Source organism: Prionailurus viverrinus, chromosome C2, assembly GCF_022837055.1.
Source record: "Prionailurus viverrinus isolate Anna chromosome C2, UM_Priviv_1.0, whole genome shotgun sequence".
Taxonomy (NCBI): Eukaryota; Metazoa; Chordata; class Mammalia; order Carnivora; family Felidae; genus Prionailurus; species Prionailurus viverrinus.
Window position 1 is genome coordinate 69167296 of NC_062569.1, and position 17880 is coordinate 69185175.

Below are 17880 nucleotides of genomic sequence, written 5' to 3' on the forward strand. Positions count from 1 at the left end.
CAGCTCAGAATTCCTGCATCCTTGCCCATACACTATCATATTAATAGCACCCAATACAACAATGAGTTCTAACAGTACTAACAAAGACTAAACAAATTTGAAAATGTAGGCAGTTACATAGAAAACATCTCCCCAAAAGGGCAAAGTAAAAACATTCAAATTATCAAGACAAAATGAATTGGTACCTAACTTCCACAGAAAAATTCTAAACCTCATTTTGCTTATATTGAGCTCTTGTGGACTCAAGGACACAATCTATATCTATACTGTGAAAAAAAAACAATCATTCTTTTATCCAATACATATTAGATGAAACTCACTAGGCACCAATTGTATGTACAAACTAGTACAGACCATGAGTGACTGTACTACAGTGTACCTGGTTAAAAAAACAAAATTGTATTCCCAATCCCAGAAAGTACAGACAAGCTAAATATTTAACATGATATTTCTATTAAAAAAAATTTTTTTATTAGTTTTCTTTATTTTTGAGAGGCAGAGAGAGACAGAGTGCATGTGGGGGAGGGGCAGAGAGAGGGAAACACAGAATCGGAAGCAGGCTCCAGGCTCTAGGCTATGAGCCCAATTCGGGGCCTGAACTCACCAACCACGAGATCATGACCTGAGCCGAAGTTGGATGCTCAACCAACTGAGCCACCCAAGGGCCCCTAACATGATATTTTTATATTTTAAATTTGTATTAGGAGTTTTATATTCATACACATGCAACAAACAATGACAATAGGAACCCTTCATAGATCACAGATAATTTGTTTTAATCCCTCATCTCCCCCTCCCCTAGAGCTTTGAGGCCATGGAAACATAATTACAAGCAACACAATCTCTGCTGTCAAGTTCAACATCTGGAGGGGACTACCTCCCTGGCTGGCAGGAATTTCACATGACCCTTTCTACGTGTATGCACACCTTCTTATTCACTGCCTTCAACGTGTGTCCTCTGACTGACCCAGTTCTAACTGCCCCTTCATAATTCTGGTAGGTCATCTTTGTTCTTATTCTCATCCATCCCAGCTTGATCGAGGACTGCTTCAAGGTTGTGGGCATGGACTTGCCCAGCACCTGTACTCCTGTAAGCCCCATCTGACCCACCGTGGGCTCCCAGGCTCTGCTCCCGGGCATGCTTCCTGCTGGGCAGGCACCTGGCTCACCATTTGCTTGGCTTCTCTTGCAGCCTGGCTGCTCTCCTCATACACACCTCACCTCCCTTTCCCACCTCCCTGGGCTATAAGAGCAAGCACATAAATCAGTCAGTATTTACTTGTTGACATCCAAGAACATTTCACACAAAAACATTCCATTTTCTAAGGCAGGAAATAAAGTGAAATCAAAGACATGCTTACAGGGTAATACATTCTTAAAGTCTTTACTAGCTGAAGTTTAGAGGTTTAGTAAGAGTTAGGTTTGCTCTTTTATCTTTATTTGAGATATTAAAGAACTAAATGAATAACATGCTATTCAGATCACCACAGGCAATGGAAAAGGACATGGTGTAAAACCCAGTTTGTAAATCTCCAAACAGTCAATTAGCATACCAATATGAGCAATGAGTAGACCTTACAGCCTTTCCCAAGCAAACACGGTAATTAAAAACAAATTACTATGTAGCCTGGATGTGGTGCTTTACAATATACCCCACCTGCCAACCAGCATCTAGATTCATTCCAAGACTGTCTGGCCAATTAGCTGCTTCCCATTGGGTGACTCAGGCTTCCTGTGTGAACACCATTTGAAAGAATCCACATCAGATCGGGCCTTTTGTTCTCAGAAGGCAGATTTTGCTGGAGACTCAAGAGTGGGTCTCTTTCTGGATAAATTCTGCCTCAGCCAGAGAGTGTATTCTTTGTACTTCACTTCACAAGAGGTTGGAGATATTCCAGTTCCAACACCAGAATAGAATCCCCAGGTTCTAACAAGAAAAGAATACTATCACATATTTTTCCTACAGGTAATTGTAATTAGTAAAAGAAAAATCAAACATTGGATTTTGACAACTTCATCAAAGTCTCTTGGCAAAAAAATTCAAGTAAAATGTCTAATTTTTTCTATTAAATAAAAATAAATCCAGGAAACCAGGTCAAGTGAAATGTACTGGCTTATTTTTGTGACTTATTTTGCACATGTGTGTTGAGATACAGATGATTAGAATTAAAAGAAAAAAAAAAACAAACCAGAGCTTAAATCTTACAGCTGAAAAAATGGAGACCCAAGGTCATATAAAGGGGGAAACACAAGCAAAGCCTAGCACCCTCCACTTCACTATACTCTGAGTGAATTTATATTTATGTATATACTCATAATATATGTATATATTTCATGTGCATAAACTAAATAGTTCTTCACATGCATTTTTATGTGAAGGTGAAGGTGTGATCCTCACCTTCCGTATTCAGGAGGGTCCAGTAGCAAAAGACTTTGCTGACAGAATCACTCTTACTTTATGTCGTAGGAGAAATGAGATCCCGACTATGCAAATAGAGAATTTTTTTTTTCGTTTTTGGAAATCTGGAACATTTCATCACCCATTCAATGAACATTTATTTAACACCACCATGTGCCAGGCATAGAGACAGTGAAACTTACAGCAGGAACCATAAATAGGGTTCAATTCTTGAAATAAAACCAATCAGCAGCAGCTCACTTCTAGTGCTGTGTTAAGAAAGATGCTAAGGAGCTATCTGAATTCTGGACAAAAGAGGGATTATGTATGATTTTCACTGACCATAATAAGTGTAAGGATGGTAGCAAGTGTTTTATTTAAATGATGCTCCTATTGTAGGACTCTTCTTTCAGCTCCAGTATTCCCTATAGGTTCTATCTCCCCTATTTCTGTTTAAATGTTTGCCTGAAGTTGTAAAAAAAGAATAGTTGCTTGTGGATATTTGCTTCTCTCCTTATTCTAACATGAAAAGACAAAAAAAGGGGGGGGGGGGGAGAATCCAAAGAGTTAGGATTGGGGTGACAGAAATGCAGGGCAATTAAAAACAACCAGTGTGTTCACTAGGGAGGGATTTCCTGAATCTGAGCTTCACAGCTGCAGCAATAGACCATGTTAAAAATTACTGCTTTGCTTTAGCGACTGGGACAAAACACGAGAAGTATTTTGGAAAGGTTCTTTATTATAAAACTTTGTTTTTCTCTTATGACTTATAATAGTGATTTATTGAGAAAATTCACTCTTTCCTCAATGATAAATGCAGTCCAATCTTCAAGTTAAAACACTTTCTGAGTAACTTTATCAAATCAATGAGTCTTTCTTCATCAAAATGAAATCATAGATATACATTAAGTATGTGTTTAAGCTGGAAAGGAAAGAAAATCGAAATAGTTCTATTATTTCCCTGTTGAAAAGCCTTTTTGTAATCAGTACAAGTCTTTCAGTGGTGGTTTCTTTAATCATTTGGTTGGTATAAAACCATAAGTGACATGCCCTCAAAATCATGAAGAGAAGCCAGGAAGTCAATATTAAGTTCACTGTAAGAATATGATGAATTTGCACTATTGTCTGGTCTCATTATATTCTTTGTCACAAAAATGAGTTATCACAGAATTATAATGTCTAGTATGTTCTTCTTTATAATACATTCTTATTCACATGACAAGAATTACGACAAGAGGAGAAAATGGACAAAATTAATCCACCCTCATGACAGAAAATACTGCATCAAATTAACTTGTGACAGGCTAGTATTTTTGTGAAGGCATTTATTGATGGCATCTGTCTTATCAGTCTACCTACATCAGTTCTTTATGTGCCTCATCAAAGATCTATCACGAGTAGAACCCTAGAAAAAAACATCTTCTGAAAATAGTTTAGATGTAAAGGAAAGAAACAAGGGTCATTTTGTACATGATCTTTGGAGGAAATCTCTAACTAAATCAATAACTTGGATTTTACAGCCCTCCTCTTAAACAAACTCCATCCTATTTTATCCCCTTTTTTGAGAACTTCCTACCACTGGGTTTGGCAGCAGAAATTTACTTGCAGACTATATTTCAGGATTAAAAAAAGAGACATAGTAACATTTCAAACACTAAATTAATTCACACCTTAAGGTATATTTGCTTTCTACTTTGGATCTAGGTAGTAATCAATATAAAAAAATTCTTACAATAATAGATATATTGCAAATCGTTTAGCCAACACAAATTAGCTAAATATGAAAATATAATGTAGTTATTCTAAGCAAGAGGGAAATGATGTCGAGGATGAACAACCATAAATGACTATAATTCATATGTAGATAACTCTGACAAAGGTAGGCTGGAATGAACGATGTAGAGATTTTTTAAAAGAAAAACGTGCAAAGCAGTGTGATGAAGCAGAGAGGTCCCCAGCCTCGGCCAAATAGTTATCTTCAAAAAATTAGGTCTTGGGAAGTATTTTCTCTGGGAATTTACCAAAATCCAGGGTATGGCCCACAGTACTGTAAATTCTGAAACTTATGCATGCTTACTGTACAAGAAAGTTCTTTGATACGCGTCCTACCGAAAGACAAGTATTTTTTGTTTATTCTGCTTAAAATGACTACTTTAATGATTGAATTCATTTTCAATGACCCATAATAGTTATGGGTTTTTTTTTAATTTACCCAGAAAACTACATGGAAAAATGTTCTTCTTGTCATTAAACAAAAACAAAAATAAAACTATCACTTCAGGGGCACCTGGGTGGCTCAGTTGGTTGAGCATCCGACTTTGGCTCAGGTCATAATCTCGCAGTCCGTGAGTTCGAGCGCCCTCGTCGGGCTCTGTGCTGACAGCTCAGAGCCTGGAGCCTGTTTCGGATTCTGTGTCTCCCTCTCTCTCTGACCCTCCCCCGTTCATGCTCTGTCTCTCTCTGTCTCAAAAATAAATAAATGTTAAAAAAAAAAAAACCTATCACTTCATTTCTGTGTAACGGAGGTAAGGAAATATGACAAAATATGACAACTTCCACACCATGCCTCCGTTAACTCTCATTTGGATATGGATGTAAGCTAGATGATAAATGAGAAAAGACATACATGGAGCTAATCAGATCCCCAGTGATTATTCAACTGCACACATAGCAGAACACAACAAGCTCCTCAAGCAGGGTTCTCATTGATGCCTAAAATATCTTTGCTGGTCCTCCACAGTCAGAAAATGTGACTTAGCATGGTATTGTATTTTATGCCAGATCATATGCCCATTTAATTTTCTTCCAAGGTAAACACAAGTAGCATTTAGCTCAAGTGCCATTTCTGTAGGAAGGTATGAAATTTATACAAGTAAACGCCAAACTTGAAAGTACCACAAGTTGCAAGTCAATCTTGGTTTGAAGAGTTATTCTAATGTCGTTAAAACACACAAATAAGACATCTACTCTTCCAGGTAGATTTAACCAATGGGTATTTGCCATTGTAATTACCTATTTCTTATGGGAAACACACACTAATTACCTGACCTAAATTTAGAATGAAAGTATGGGGGCTAGAATCATTATTCTGAAGACTCTTGTCTGTGCTTAAATGAAAAACAGTAATGAACTAGTCAAACCAAATTGAATTCAAGTGCTTTGGGAATTGCTTAATATTTTTAACCAGTAGAACAATGTATCTTCTAAAGAAACTGTCATACGCATTATAAACAATTAAATTGTGGAGACTGACTTATTATAGATGTATATGCTCTGTTAAAATAATTTAGGATTACCTTTCACATTAAAACAAAAGAACAACATCTTGTAAATATGTGATTCACTTGTCCAAAACATTGTCTTCAGTGTGTTATGAGAAATTTAACAATATTTCATCACCAAAAATAATAAAGCAGGCCACAGTAGTTATTTCAAATATAATGAATGTAACAAAGCTCATTTCATCAATTTTACAGTGAGAAAAATTAATTTCAAGTTAGAAAATTAGGTGAATTCAATTGAAAACACACACACACGCAATCTCATAAGCCTACCATGGTGAAATACTATGTCTAAGAGGAAAAAGAAATGATCTAATTAAATCCTTGAACTTTAAATCTTTTATAATCATACAAATGTTGACCTCCATCATTCTTACCTCAGCACCTCTGTGTAAGGAAATAATATAGGATGTCACCAGTACTTACTACACTTCTAAACTTTTCTATTTTAATAATCCTTTATATATCTTGAAATATTCTGGGCTATTCTGCCATTGGCAATTACTTTTTAATAGAGTATAAGTAAATGATTTTCATGATTCTGTTGTCTTTAAAATTATCCAGTCTCATATTTTTCACTGAGGATAGTGGGGCATATCCTATTCATTCTGGGATAACACATGTCGGCTATTGACTGTTCCTTCTCCCACCCTCACTTGCAGCCCTGCAGACATCTCTTTAAATTTATCCTGAACCCAATTCCATGCTTTGAGCTGCAGGAATTTGGCTGATTTCTTCTTTATACATCTCTACACCATAGAGTCTCCTTCATACAACTCGAGTTGTGCTGGGACTCTCTAGATGAAGAACCAAGATTCTTTACTAGTTTCCACATGAAATTCACTTTTCTTACGTATTCAGGACTTGTTAGCTTGACTGGGTTTGAGGAAGGTCATGGTCTCTGCTCTCTCCAGGCTGTACCCAGTCTCTCTCATCATCTCTAATCTCCCCCTCCCCCTCAGGAATAACAAGCAACAGCTCCCTCTTACCCAGAAGTATAGCTCCACCCAGATCTCAGCCCCTTCCTTCTCAGATCTCAGCTTCTATTCTGAGCAATGATCAAATCATGTTACCAAAAACCTTTACATTCTCCCCTCTTAAGACAAATCCTGATTAACTTAATCTCATTCCATTTCTATAACCCATGACTCCATGCACACAAATTATTTTTCGTAAATGTTTATGAACACACACTTCATTTACCACTTAGAGGGCTCACACAAAACTAATGAGGTTGGAGTGGAAGAGTCCTGATATCAATCTCCTATTACACTTTCTGTGAAACCTAGGAAAATTACAAAGCTCTCAGACTCTTACTTTCTTCTTCTAGAAAATGTGAACAATACAATGTGGTTGCTTAAATCAAAAATCAGTTATGACAAAGTGAGAGTATGAGACAGAAATAACATTTCGCATAAAGCAGTAATTCTGTCCACTATTTCACTCTTTGAAGTCATGTCCACCGGCAAGGGTAAGAAACCTGTGCTAAATCCATTGATGATCCTGTTGGTTAAAATTATGAAAAGAATGGGTAAATTATTTTAAAGGTCTCCTGGCCTTTGACAAGTGCAACATTGTTCAGGTGGCTAGCAAGCTCATGCAAAGACATCTTAAACATTCCAAGAAAAACACTAAGGAATTAATAGTCACTGAGAAACACTGACTGAAAGAAAGTTGTAAGAACCGACAAAAATCTTCTCTAGATAATGATGACAGCCAGGGAAAGCCTAGTCTGCTAGGTAAAATCTTTCTTTTTCATTTGTTGAAGTATCTCCAGGAGGGAAACATTGAATGGTTTGATTTCTGAATGGGATCTCTACTGAATTATATACAAACTATATTACATTACTATATGCATCATATAGATTTGCATTACTGGAGGATTCATTGTAGAATTTGTTTAACTATACTGAGTCTATTTACATAACATCTTATTAATATACAAATTTTCAGGAGTACATCTAAAGACTTGTAGAGCTAGAAAAATCCATAAGATCTTCTAGTCTCATTTCTTCATTTACAACTAAGGAAATAGCTATATAAAATAGTTGTACTATACTGCCTGTCCGAATAATAATTCAAGACTCTTGATTGCTAGACTAGAAGATTTGTGGTTTTTTTTCATCTCTTCCATCAGTGATTCTCAACATAAGCTGCATATTAGGATCAACCAGGGAGCATTTTAAAAACAGCCATTCCCATGTGTGACCCTAGAGATTCTAATTGAATTGGTTTAGGGTGGGATCTGTCATCTACATTTGTTTTAAAGCTTCCCAAGTGATTCTAAGATGTAGCCAGAGTTGAGAACCCACTATCTTCTTTTGTGTGTGATGCTGGGCTATTTACCCTTAACTCCACATAACTGATGGCAGAAGGCAGGGTGCAAGGAATACACATGGTGATGAAGTTTACACCACTGTCCCCTGGAGGGCATCCTCAAAGTCTGACCCTAATTCTCTAGTTCTTAGATCATGCTCTTAATGAGCTTGGTCAAAATGTGTAGTCCTGAAACTAATACAACATTGTATGTTAACTATAGTGGAATTAAAAGTTTTTTTTTAAAAAGTGCAATCACTAAAATCAAATACTCAAGTTCTTCTCTTAATTCAGAGAACAATATTAAGCTAATGAAATAGCATGTCCCCGGTGTAAAGATTTTCCCCTATAATTATTTCTAAATCTTTGACAGATGTTAGAGATTATGCTAAAATCTAACACAAGATGGTATCTGATTTGTTTCCTTTAAGTTTAGGATAGCAATATTTTATTATTTTGCCTATTGCCCAGTAAGCATCCTGAATGTCAGATGTATTGCCATCTAAACAAAGTAAGACCAACTAGCCAAATTCCTTAATCTGTATCCCACTTGATTTCAGTTTCCAAATCCAGAAATTTTACTTTTGTTTTGTCTAAAACAATCTTGAAAACAGTAGATAATAAAAGATATATTCACTGGATTGGATTTTATTTTTCTCTTCTAGTTTTCTAATAATCTGTTGTTTAAGATATTTCCTTTTTTTCCTAAAAAATAAAAGTCTAAAAAAAAGATATTTCCTTTTTTCTATTCACAATTTTTTTCAGCTTTGTCTCACTCACTAAAGATTCTAGTTTAAGATTCAAAGAATAAGCCTAAGTCACTAGATAAACAGAAAATCATGCAAAATCTCTGAAGTTAAGACTAAAAACTGGTTTGGTGAACAAAAAGCAGAAATTCAGTATAGTACGTGGAGGGAGAAAGAGCATATGAATGCTAAGAAATAAGGCCAAAAGGCAACCAGCTGACCATCAGCCTATTGTCAAGACTGAATGACTTCCTATATCCCCTGGGTCTTCACTCTTATCTGATTAGATCTTCCTGTGCTAAAGCAGTGCCCTGATCATCTTCACAACCACTGACTATGGCTATAAATTTCCTGATCCACACCAGCTGCCAAATTACAATTCCTAATATACTACTTGGCACTTCTTGTTCAAAAAATTATACAAACTTTCCTTAGCTAGATGAGTTTTAAAGTTCTACAGTCTAGTCCCAATTTACTTTCCATCCCTTCATTGTCACTGGTGAGGAAAATGAGGCCAAGGTCACAGAGTAGTAAGTAGCAGTAAGTAAATGCTCTGTCTGGGATTTTAACTTAAATCAGTTTAAAGTATATCCCTCTCACACATCTAGGAAGCATTATTAAAGGGTTAATATTGTGGTTATAGTGGTATTTTGAGCTGGACTTGGAAGTCAGTAGGGGTGGGAAAAGGGAGTAAAAAATGAGCTAAAAAGGGCATGTTGGGGGGCACCTAAGTGGCTCAGTCAGTTAAGCATCTGAACCTTGATTTTGGCTCAGGTCATGATCTCATGGTTCATGGGATGGAGCCCCATATCAGGCTCTGTACTGACACCATGGAGCCTGCTTGGGATTCTCTCTCTCCCTCCCTCTCTGCCTTTCTCTCTCTCTCAAAATAAATAAATATGAATTTAATTAAAAGGGGGACATTTACCACCTAGTAACCCTGGTATTTTGGAAAATATGTCCCTGCCCCACCTCCAACAGGCCTATAATTGCTATGAAGATAGCATATTATCAGACATGACCCTGCCTTCTTGGCTACAGCTGAATGATCTAGAGATGGGTGGACCCATGTTAGACAAACCAGAGTCCTTCCAAGGTGGGTGGTTGTTGGCCATATTTCCCACAGTGGCGAATACATCTAGGCAGTAATTAAGAATGACACCACAATGGCAGAGAGATTTCTAAAGGCAGTTAAGTCCAGGGATTCATTTGTTAATGCAGCCTAACTGCTTTGTGATGCTTCCTCCTGTAACATTATAGCTCTATAAAACAGTCCAGTATATTTTGAATAAATCTCATCTTTTCCTTAAAACTGAGTCTATCTGAGATGTTGTCACCAGAAATCCAAATAATCCTAATTCATACATACACTTTCAGGGATGAGTTGTTGCAAGTGACAGACCTGACTGAGTCTGGTCAAGTGGGAGAAGAGTGAAAATTCCAAGGTCCTGAGCAGAGCAGATGGCAGTCCTTGCTCCATAACAGCAAAACAGTTGGTTAAACTATCACTGCTTGTCTTTTGAGTGCAGATTAAATGCTCTCAAATCTAGAGCAACTGAGGACAAGAGATCAAAATTTAAGGAAACTAGAGAATGTTGGCTAACTCTTATAACGTAAGTACAGTATTAATGGGGAAAAATGCTGCAAGCTGGTCCCCTTGAAAGCAGTAGAGAACAAATGGAAGAATATAAATTTGTTATGGAAAATGCTTTCTATCTAGATATTTGAAACCAGATATTGAGACCAATGAAGATCAGACAGTCAAATGTTTTTGTGAATAAGAGAAGAAAACACATTATCATACTCCAAAAGAGGAGGCCAATTAATAAACTGTAAATACTAGAAACAGGAGTGGAAAAATATGAGAAGAGTCAGGGACTCTGTGAAACCTGATCATCCTAGTGTCTCCATGTGCATTATACTTTCTAACTCCTGTCTGTCAAGGAAAATAATGCTTCTAATTGGAAAGCAGTTTTTGAGCAGCAGTAAACTTTCTAGTGGACTTTAAACCTGTACAGCCTCCTCCCTTTTGGGTCCATTCATGTTTTATTAGGTTGTTAGCTACAGAGAAAGAACTCCCAGGCACAATGTTTAAGAAGCAGAAGCCCAGGGTCCAAATACAAAGAGCATGGGCTTGACTTTCAAAGGTAGATGAGATTTCAGCAGACAGAGAAAGAAGCAAAGAGAAAGACAATCAAGTCAAAGAGCAGGATGGAAAACTCCACTTTTTGTAACAGGAAAGGTGTAGTCTAGTGAGACTGAGCGAGGTGCACATGTGTAAAAGAACATAGGAAATTAAAGTTGTTGGCAACATCTGCACCACACAGTACTTTCCAGAGGCCACTCAGAAGCCTATTTCATTATTTCTGACTTCTTAGCTTCCCTTCTTATAAGCGAAGTTAACGGAACACTGTCTGCTGGATAAGTAGAGTGTTACTTTAAGTCCTCTTAGTTCTAAAGTAGCACATCACCTGGCTTCCTTTAAAATAAATCTCCAAATTCTTAATAGTAAAATATACTTCCTATAAAAGAGCTTGAGCTTTTTCTGATTATAATATAAATAAACATAAAAATGTAATTGTCTCTATCTCCGCTTCTACTACCCACTTCTCCCAACACCAACAAACACAAATGTACCGTGTTGAGATTACTCAATAAGACATGGCGTCTTAAGTAGAAAAATATTTTGAAATGAATATCGTTGAACTTGCTCGAGAAACGAGTGTCAACTACTGCATATATGCATATAACTGCACTGTTTCAACCTGGTAGCCGGTAAGCGTATACAAGTCTTTAAATTTAAATTGAAAATGAGTTTCACAGGCACTCTGACCACATGTCAAGTCCTAACTGCAACACGTGGTTAGTGGTTACTGCATCAGACAGCACAGTAAAGAATATTTCCATCACCAAAAAGGTTCTGTTGAACAGCACTGGTTTACATATCAATTATTTGGAATTATCTAACTGTAAGGCTCAGTAAAGTGGCTTTAAATCTTGTGTAACAAGCAGTTAGACTCCCCGTTTATGAGGGGTGCAGGAAAAAAGGTTTGTAAAGGGGAATTAAGCTTTGGGGAAAAATTATAAAAGAACAGAAAGATGGACACTAAAAGTAACTAAACAAGGTCAAGACGAGCTTGATGCTGGTTTGGTAATATTTCAGTGGTATTTTTAACCCCCCTATGGGTCTTTTCACATCTGGCCATTATTCTGAAACCTCCTTTAGAATCCCTTTCTTATGTTTTCTAGTCACTGAAAAGGAATAAAAGCAACAGGATAGTGTGCCCAATAATCACAAGATTTGAACTGAGAGTCAGAGCCAACAACAAACAATCATTTCCTCTTTTCAATATCTAAACAAAACAAAACCCAACATGACAACAAAAGCCCACAAGCATCCACATGTGGGATGGCAGAGGGGAGGGGATGAGGCACCCTCCTGCAAGCAGGTGTTTAGAACAAGTGCATGCATGAGCACCTCCACATACAAATTGCAAGCTTCATCTCTGCCGTTAAAATAGTCATTCCTCCATGAACAGGAAACTTCCTCAGATTTTCTGGGAGATTTTGAATGTATATCAGAGATAGAAACTGAAAACACCCGAGTAGACAATATTTGATTCCCCTCTTTATTTCCTTCCCAACTATTGTACAACTCATACTTCTCGACCTGTTGTAACTGGGACCTGAACATGACAATGAGTCAAAATCTTCCTTTTCAACGTATTTAGAGATTTGAAATAAAAGGCAAAATCAAACAACTTCCCAGAGGCATAGTGTCTACCTACACATCCACAACCACTGCGCGCCCCAAAAGCCGGGCCTTTAGTTTTGCTTAACCTCGACTTTTTAATGTGACAGTGCAACCAAGAGATTGCAACATCGCCATGTACTTGATTAAAGATGCAGCCCCTTTATAGCACATTTCCAGTAAGATAAAATATTCAGTAGCATGATTTCTAGACAATAAATTTTCCACAGTATGACTTATAGCTAGCTCATCAGCCACAAAAGCTGAATAATAATCAAAGTTAACCTCCATATTTCTAAAAGGAAGACACTGGTGTTTCCGATCTTAATTCTTGCCTGACATTGGTTAAAGAGGTGCTAATATCCCACATTTTACAGTGCCATCAATATTGCAAATAAATGCACAACACAATGAAAATATTTATGTGTGGTACTATCCAGAAAGATATAGTTAGGAAAAATATGGTAAAGTAGAAGTAACCTTGACAAATTAGGCCTCATTGAAATACTTCCCAGGCCTTGCCCAGAAACATAAATAATTCACAGAGCCCAGCACCAAATACAGATGAAGAGCATTTGTTATTAATCCATCCCTCTTTTATTTTGGCCAGAGCATTATTCTTTCATAATGAAACTCATTGTGAACCACTTTCTGTACTCCCTCGTATCATAACCTGCAAGTTATGAAATGTCAAATTCATCTTTATGCAACTAGTTATGCCCAAATATGGGGTGTTTGTTTGTGTGTATGTGTGTTTGTAAGCAGTCACAGGACTCTTGCAACACTAAATCATCATCAGATCATATATGATAAATTAATGTTTGGAAAGTTAATGTCACCTAGGAACTCAATATAGACTGACCAATCCATCAGTAAAACATGTGGCTATATGACAGATGTCCTTTACCTGAGAGTGGGAATTATTTAACCAGCAAAAATTTAAATTCAATTTTGAAAGTTAAAGAGACACAGTTTATTCTTCAAGAAAGTTAGTGAGAAAATGTATGGATAGAACAGGAATTGGTGAACTTGGACCTTGTCCTAAAGCCCTCTCATTAAAAACCAGAACACTTTATTCAGCTGAGTCCACTTTAAAAAAGAAGGAAACGAATTGTTTGATCTGGCTGACATCTGAAAAGGCAGTTGATCTGTTCTGTTTTAAATAGTAGCTGATGTTCCAATCTCTTTAATTTGTAACTATTATTTGGTACAACTGAATTTTTCTTATCCTTTAATCTGAGGGATATATATATATATACATATATATATATGTATATATATATATATATGTATATATATATATATATATATATGTATATATATATATATATATATATATATATATATATAACATTGAAGATCTTCAGTGAAATGAGAAAAAAAGCATAGATTATAAAGAATGGGGGGGATGACGGGATGAAAGAGAGATAATATGTAAAAATAGAAGAAAAGATGACAGGGAGACAAAGTTGGAAAATCACATGATAGAGGATATGAACTCATCCATACAATAATCTATGGGGGAAACAAAAGAGATATCATTAACCTTTTCAGACTCTGCATGAGATACTGGAATGGAGTGAAACTTACACCTGAGTTTGAATCCCAACTTTGCCCATTATTAGCACAGTGTCCTCGCCAGGTTATGGAACCTCACTGAGAATGATTTCTCCCAATTGTTAGACAGATAAAATAATTTTGTTAAGGGTGCTTTGAGGATTGAATGAAACAACCTATGCAGAGAGTGTCTGGCACATGGTAGAAACTCCATTAATGTTAGTTTCCATCCCTACTTAATTGAAGACACTTGTCCTTTGGTGCTGGGTAAGCATCTCTCTGGGCTCTATTCCTAGGAATGGAATCACTAAGTTAGTGTGTGTGTGTGTGTGTGTGTGTGTGTGTGTGTGTGTGTCCCCTCCTTGTGCACGGGCCATGCTAGTCTTCTCCGTATTGTTCCAATTTTAGTATATGTGCTGCTGAATCGAGCACTCCGTATGTGTGCTTTTATTACTTAATCCGGTTAAGTGCTGCCAGTTTTCTCTCTGAGCTGGTTCTCGCCAGACTTCACACCCACAAACAGTGCACGATCATCCCTGGTCCCCACATCCTGCAGAATGCTGTGCTCGACTTACCTCATTTAATCTGCATGACAACTCTAATTAAAAAAAAAATAGTGTTCTTCTCTCCAGCTTGTGGATAAGAAAATTAGGACACGGAGAACTAAATAACCTGCCCAATTTCACAGCTGACAGTGGTACAGACAGGGTCAAACCCAGGCGGTCTGTTTCCAAACTTTCTTTTTGTTGTTATATTCAATGTGAAACCTTTGCCCTCCTTGGCCCTGGGCAAGAAAGGTAGCCCAAACCAGTGTTCTGATTCACAGTCTCTATTCCAAATCTGTCTACTTTACACTTTGTTAACAGAAACTAGTACACTAGATGTGCAGGAGACTACCTAAGAAAATTTGAGACAAAACTCAATAGCACACTCTTTGAGCACCCCATTTTGGCCAGATGCTTTCTAGATGGAACACTGCACAGACATTCATCCCCCCCATTCTTATTCAGTTGAATAAGAGTTTTCGTCTTGAAGGAACAAAACATATGTTCCTAGAAATCAGGAACGTATATAAGCAAATATTTAGTCATTCCCTTTTACCCCCAAAATGCTGCCAGCACTTTCTCTGGTGATTCTATAGATGGAACCTGGTTCTTTAAGCTATTAAACAAAAGAGAGTTGCCATTTGGGGAGATTCCAAAAAGTGGCAGGGAGGGGGCCGTAAGGGGAATAGTCCGCCCACTTGCCATCCCACTATTCTCCCTGTGCAGGCAATAAGAGCGTGTATTGTCTGTAGAATACTGAAAAACAGTAATCAAATCAATTTAAAGAAGTCTGCTTTTTAAATTATCACCATGCAGTGGCAATTCTAAACAATGTCAGTGATAAAATATTCAGTTTCCACCCATTGGGGTAAACCTACCTTTATGACACTTATTCTAAGAAACTGCTATATTTCAAAAGCAAAAGCTAAAATTTGACCTTGGAGAGCCTGTTAGATCCTTGTTTACCACCTTAATGTAGTTTTATTCGTTAGTAACACAAGCAGTGGCCCATTGTTCTAGGGCAATCCCTCACTTGAGAAAGAAATGTTAACGCATTCCATCTCATAATGTAAAAACTCACTTCACTGGGAGAAGTATACAATTCTATAGAGGTTATTCTGCCAACTGTTTTTTTTTTTTTTTGCTACCTTTGTTTGAGATGGGATATAGAAAGAAAAGAGAAAGAAGGTTCCCCAGTACAGGATGGATAAGCTGTTGGCAGGCCCAGGTAAAACGCTGGTTTTAGAAAGGGGCATAGAAAACAGACTCCAAGAACCATGGTGTCAGATATCTGTATTTAGAGTTTCCTACTCCATACTACAGGAAAGCTTTGTCAAAACACTGCAGTCTAATGTTATTTGCACTTTGAGGAATCACAGGAAGGATCCATGTCCACACAGAGGATGAGAGGAATACACAAATACCTTCAGGAACATGGGGTAGCATTTATGAGATGATAAAAGGATACCAGCAGAGAAATCCAGAGAAATTCGGAGGACAGTGTGTCTAGGAACAAGAAGAATGAATGTGGGAAATGCATAAGCCTGAAAATCACAACTGTATGCCTAGAGGCACCATGAGTGGATCCTTGAAGAGTTCACATCTCTCTAAAAGTTCAGCCAATACCCACCACTAGCCAGTTGTTTTCCTGTGTATAAAAGCATCTAGATCTACTACTATGCTAAGGGAATTCCAAACTTTGAATTTAAATAGGAAATCTCATTTCTTAAAGGCTGAAAAATAATGGAAAAATAGTATCCTCCCTTATTGTAACTGCTGATACTCATGACTTAGAAATTTTCATAATTTCCCAAGGCTCACATGAGGGGGATTTGAAAGGCACGTGACGAGAACATGGACTCTTATTGTATGATAGAGAAAGGGATGACCCATTAAAAGCAGAGCTTGAATGTGTTTCTTTTATAACTATGATACAAGGCAGATCATGCTACATATGTATAACTATGATACAAGGCAGATCATGCTACTATAAGGATATTGTAACAGGTTATTATAGAAGATTCCACAGAAAAAGGGAACTTGAACTGGTCATTACTAATAGGTAAATTATCAACAGGGAGAGTGGATGGGAAGAAGCACAAAAAGAAGGAAAGGAAATATAGAATAAATAAATGCATTAAGAGATGCAGTTAGAGATTTTAAACAACATAATGTGTTTGGAGAATTACAGTGGTACAGATTCACTGGATAGGAAAGTATAAGAAGGAGGGGGACATAATGCTAGAAAGGTAAGTACAGTCACACCATAGAACCTTGGAGGACAAGTTGAGTGATTTGCACAATGTCTGGTGTGCATGTGGAACCCTTAAAGAATTTTAATGGTCAGTTACTATAAATTTGTTCATTCATTATGCAACTAGATTTCCAAAAACGTTATCAATAATGGAAAATCCATAGAATAATTTTCCAAACCATGCCATAGTACTAGCATCTTCTGTTAAACTTTAAGCAACAAAAGAAAGTTGTGATTAACTAAAATCACCATACCTGCTGCAATGAATGATGATCATGGTTCCAGCAAATACAGCAAATACACAAGATAATGTGAATTACTTTTGCTAAAGCAAAGGATAAAAACCTACATTCAAATTTAAGGGGGGAAACAGTGTTGCCCTATGGCTACTGGGCATATTTTGTCACAAACACAAAACATTTATGGACCCCAAATGCTTAGCATTGTTTTTCAGAGTCCCCAACGTCCAATGTTTTTCCTGCAGTGCAACATATGTAAGCTGCTTAAATCAGCTTCTGACATCGTTGCAACTTCAAACTGGAGGCTATGCGAGGCTTAGCAGATGGCAAAACCCATCCAGTTCTCTAAGTGTGTGTTCAGCATAAGGTGCTCGTATGTTCTCTTGGACCCAGCTAGGCAGAAATCTTCCCTTGGAGAAAAAAATACACGGTGTTCAGTTTTATAGTGAAGAGTCAGAACTCCAGCCACTTGAGCTGTATCTTGCTTTTTTTTTTTCTTTCACAAAGGTTAAGAGTGTAGTCACACTGGCTTACCTGCCTCTTAACCAGGCTTACAAAAACGGAAAGATGATTAATTGCCTCGTGACTGTGTTTAAATTTAAATCTGGATAATTCAAGATTCTCTAATCATTCCAGAAATTTAAAATTTCCTTCCTTAAAACTCAAGTCTTCATTTTTAGAATCCTCCTCATGAAGTCCAGACTCAGAAAAAAAAAATCAACAGTAAAGACAGATTCAATAATAAGAAGGTACTGATACCTTCCAGATAAAAAAAGAAAAACAAGCAAACAGA

The 17880-nt window shown here is 37.1% G+C and overlaps 1 non-coding gene across 1 annotated transcript; it reads right to left on the minus strand.

Moving 5' to 3' along the window:
• Positions 1–14373: 14373 nt before the first annotated feature.
• LOC125175834 (U6 spliceosomal RNA) lies at positions 14374–14481 on the minus strand. The gene has a single exon (XR_007156007.1). It is a non-coding gene; the product is annotated as a U6 spliceosomal RNA (small nuclear RNA).
• Between the last annotated feature and the right edge of the window lie 3399 nt (positions 14482–17880).